We start from the raw sequence: 5,409 nt of genomic DNA on the forward strand, positions 1-5,409 counted from the left end.
CGCTTCAGTGGAAGGTCAATCGGCTCCTGTAAGGACAATGGAGGCTGTGGGCCACGGTACGCACGCAAATTTTCATTGTGTGGAGCGTAGTCTGCCTATAGGAGCAGCTCATTAAATAATCAGAGGACTTCAAGTGCTTTTCTTTCCGTTACCGGGAAACTATTTGGACTAGGCCATGGTGTCAAACTCACTTTAGTTCGTGGGTGACGTGCAGCTCAATCTCGAGCCACACCAGTAAACCGATTACATAATAACTTTTAATATTCCGAACTCCTGATTTACTCTCTTAAAAAGGCACGTAGGGCCTAATTCCCCGTGACCGTAAAATCATTTAAAGTCTTCCGAAATTAACGGAGATATCGACAAAATGTGAAGAAACAAGGGACGCAACACAATAGAGTAACATTTGTTTTAATTTGGAAAAAAACAAAACAAAAAAAAACATTATCAACTGAAGTAGAAGTAGAACCGTGCTGCACTTTCATGTAATACCAATTTACACCACAAGATTACGCACTGGGACAATCAATCCCCCCCAATCAGTCAAGACATTAAAAATACTTTATTTACAGTTAAGTAAACTGAGGTAAAGCTAAAAATAAATGGCCAGATAAAAACAACATACATCCCAAAATATTTCAACACACAGCGAGCATTTAGAAAACGTAATGTAGAAGTTCACAGTAAATACTTTGACCAGATCCTAATTTTATTTTATTTTTTTAAATCTAAAACCATCTGTCCAATAAGAAGATAAAACTTACAACAACAGAAGTTATTACTTCTTGTTAATATTTTTCTCACTTAATGGGTGATTCATCTTTTACATAAAATAAGTCATGCTCCAAGAATATTTCCAAATTGTTTTTTCCCACATTTGTGAGTCAGATCAAAGTGAAAAAGCACAAAAAACTCCACACGCAGATGGTTTTGTAATTAAACATACCAGTGTTATTTCTTTATGAAACAATGTGCCTATAGATCTAGAAACACTTCAGTTTCCATCCATTTTGTCTCCTGTGGAATAAACCTGGCCTCGACACACCAAGAATAGAAATGCATTTTATGGAAACAGAATGAAGTAATTAGGCAGCATAGTGGTTAGCACTGTCACTTCATAATAGGAAGATCCTGGGTTTGAACCCACTGGTTCCCTGGGGCCTTTCTGTGTGCATTTTGCATGTTTTCCCTGTTCCTGTGTGGGTTCTATTTGGGTAATAGTGGAATGAATAGTGGAATTGTACAGTGCTTTGAGGGCCCCGAAAAGCGCTATATAAATGAAATCCATTATTATTATTATTTGTGAACTATGCTTAAAAGCCAGGCCTGTGCCAGGAAACCAACCAATTTAAATGAGCTCTATCAATTGTGCCACGAAGAGTGGTGAAATATCCAGTCAGAATTATTCCAGACGCTTGTTGGTGGCTACCAAAGCATGTAGCTGAGGTGCAGTTTCTTAAGGCAGGGATGTCAAACTCATTTTACATCAAGGGCCACATACAGCTCACGTATATATCAGTTTTTTTTACCCCCCACATACAGAGCGGTGAAACTCCACTTTCTGTCAGTGTAAAGACGTTTAATAAGAATAAATAAAGGAATGATAAAGAAATGCTGCTGTAGTAAATGAAAGAACTGTCAGCAGGACTTTATTTTAAAAAAAAAAGGAGAATGTTTATGTTACTTTATTACTGTAGTGTAGTATAAATGGTAGAAAACAGTAGTAAAACTAAAACATAGCAACTAAGAGTTTTTCCTCTAAAGTTATCCAGTCAGCTGGACTGGAGTCTTTGCTGGGCCAATTCTGGCCCCCAGGCCTTGTGTTTGACCCTTGTTCTAAAGGACATTTAATTATCAGTGGGTGTGCATGTATACTTTTGATCCTGTGTGAATTATAGAAAGTTTCAAATTCACACTTTTCCACCTAATTTTAAAGTCATAAAAGAAGTATGCTGTACGATGATTCCAGTCTGGAAAAAGAAGAGTTCAAATTAAAAGCCCAAACTAACCATGACGTCCATGAGTGGATGTAAACGTTTGACCACAACTAATTGAAACTAATCCCAACCCTGGAAATAAATACATAATTTCTTTGCTTTTTGACTTAATTAGCATTGAGATTAGAAATATATTATTGGTTTTACAAAAAAAAAAATATGTTAGACATCCTGCAGCACAGTAAACTATATTCATCTTTTTAGTAATATCCAATAACAGTTGACTTCTGTTTATGTGCAGAAGTCTACCTTAAGTCAGGGTGCTGATTTTTAAAAATGCTATTCAGTGTTTTGTTTCAGTGTTAGACACAACAAATAGAATAATTTGCAACGCAACAAACACTTTCCTGTATGATGTTATAGTGTTTTTGTTCTTTTAAAGAGCATCATTTTTCAGACTTATTTATGCTACTCTGAACTGAATATGTGCTCTACCAAACTGACTGCATATGCAATAAATGCAACAGCTTACTATAAAGGCCAGTTCTCTGCAAAAATTCTAATAAAAATTGAGAACTTTTGAAAATGTTTTTATTAATTAGGTGCAAACAAACTGGAGTAACCATGTAAAATAAGGTGAATGATTGAGTGTAATCTCCAAAACAGCAGCTCTCATTGGCAGCCTAGCACATAGTTTGGGCTGGTTGTTCCATATCCTGGGGACATGGCTTGCTATAGAAATGCCAGCCCAGTCCAGAATTTACCAGAGATTTAGTCTGTCTCAGTCTCTGCTGGTTTCCTGCATAATCCCAGACAGACTCCAGGAAGCCAGAATCAGGGCTCTGCAGGGGTCTTACCATCTGTTCACAGGACTCCTTGTTCTTTTCATGACCTGTTTGTTGTAGCTCAGATGCCTTTCTAAATGCACCCTGTGAAGACTGAAGAGTTATGCACATTTCAATATAGTTTAATTTTTATCTGACAAAGTCTAAGCAATCCTGTCCCTAAACCTATTTTATTAGCTTGAGACTCTACAGTTTAAACATGTGTAACTAAACGTGTTTTTAAAGAATAAACTGGGAGGCTTGAGTCTTTGGTTTGACTCCTTAGAAAAAATATTCCACATATGATTCCTCCTCTAGGCCTTTCACGTGAGTTTATTTCAGTAATTATTCAAGACTGAGGGAAACAACTGGTAAATGATTGAGCCTGCAGCTGAGACAATGAGTTGCTAAAGAAGTCTGCTCAGATTCTTTCTGACTTGCTACCTCAAATAATAGAAGTTAACATTTTTCAGATACAAAAAGAGTAGATGTTCTTACCAAGACTTGAAAGCAGTTTTAAGCAGTCAAATTGGGTAACAATAATTTCCTAAAAATCACAGATTCATGTTCTGACCTTTGGAAGCAACAAAAACAGACCCCACTGCCCAATTTTGGATTCATTAGACAAAAAACAACAACAAAAAAAAACAACAATCCCAAAACACTAGTTTAAAATGGCAATTGATTAATATCAAGGTCAAGCTATCAAAAGCTTAACATTGTATGTTAGACAGGCATTTTTCTACCTTTTTTATCTTAAGCAAAGGAGTATAAGTGCAAACCCTTTCCTTGTAATAGGATACTTAACATGAATGCACAAACACCGTTACTCAATTAAAATAGCTGAGTACATATTCCTCTTCTACAGAACCCAGTGGTTCAATTGATTTAGGATATTTTAAGCCCAGTGTTCTTAGGCCAGTCTGCAAGACAATCTGCACCGCTATAACTTTTTGTCCGGCGCCATAAGCAAGGAATTCATTCTGCATGGTAGATTTCCTTCATTACGTAATATGATACAACAGAATGAGAACAAGGGAGCATGGTCCCTTCAGACTGAACTGTTCTGTTTTAGTAATCAAAGCTGACTAAAGCTAAATACTGATAGATGCAGCTGATCAAGATATGTCACCTCACTAATGTTTCAGAAATATAAATCAGTGATAAACTGACTCAGATTTAGTTTAAGTTACAAACACAGCATACTTCCTTGTGCAGCCCTCATTCGTATGCTGGCTCCTGAAATTGGCACAGAGTCATCCCAAGTTTGACAACTCAAGTTTTCAAGCAAAATATGTTGTTACCAAAACGCTCCAGCAGAGGGCTGAAGAGTGATACATAACTGATGCAGATCTGATGTCTCATTGGAAGGGGCATAAGTGTGAGTGTTTATGTTGGATTTGTTTTTCTCCTGTTGTTACATTGGCTCAGATTTTGGACACACAAAAAAATTAAGAAAAAGAATTCATGGTTGTTCACAAAGTACACAAAGTCATACATCAAGTCTGGGAGTTAAAGCAAGAATCCATAAAAAGGGGTACATTAAATCCAAGGTAAACACACAGAGCACAAGCAGACAATCAGGAATATATAACATAAACAGAAGGAAACAGAAGGAAAGAGGAATATATGCACACTGGCCACTTTGTTAGGCACACCTGTTTAACTGCTTTTTACTCCAAATAAATAATCAGCCAACCACAAGACTGCATTTACACTCAATGCATATACAAATATAGACATGGCCAAGACAACCTGCTGAAGTCCAAATTCAACATCCGGATGGGTAAGGTGGTTTCAGTGACTTTGGATATGGCGTAGCTGCTGGTGCTGGTTTAAGTATTTAAGTGTTTAATTATTTAAGGACCTGCTGGGATTTTACCAAACAGTGCTCTCTAGGGTTTGCAGAAAACAGTTTGAAAAAGATAAAATATCCAGTGAGCACCAATTCTCTGTGTGAAAATGCCTTATTGATGCCAGAGATCGGACTCCTTTGAGCTAATAGGAAGGTACCAGTAACTCAAATAACAACTCATTATATACAGAAGAGAATCTCTGATGTACAACATGTCAAACCTTGAAGGAGATAGGCTATAATTCATACAGGTTCACCAAAATTATACAAGAGTAATTTGGAAAAACCAGACCTGATGACATTTGTGTTGCCTCACCTGAATGGTAAGGTCAGAATTTGCCATAAACAACATAAAAGCATGACTCCATCCTGCCTTGTATTTACAGGTCAAGTTGTTGGTAGTGACATAATGGGAACAGTATTCCCATCTTCTGATGGCTGCTTCCTGCAGGGTAATGCAGCATATCACAACGCTCCAATCATCTCAAACCTGTACTAGTAAGCTGTACCTAATAAAGGGGCCAGTGAGTGTAGCAGATAAGTGTGATTAGTGATGAAAGTCAGGTGGGCAACAGGTGAAACTGATGAGGATGAGGGATACAACCACAAAGGAGGAAAAAGGAAGTAAAATACAGCAAAACTAACTTTCAAAGTAAAACTGGAAAAAAAAAACTAAAAAAAAAAAATGACAGACAAGACGGAGACAGGGGAACTAGAAAGCAGAAGAAACTAGACAGAGAAACATTTTTTTCCTAGTAAAACAGGAATATATAACATACTAGCAGCACACATG

This window comes from Maylandia zebra, linkage group LG20, assembly GCF_041146795.1.
Source record: "Maylandia zebra isolate NMK-2024a linkage group LG20, Mzebra_GT3a, whole genome shotgun sequence".
In the NCBI taxonomy this organism is placed as follows: Eukaryota; Metazoa; Chordata; class Actinopteri; order Cichliformes; family Cichlidae; genus Maylandia; species Maylandia zebra.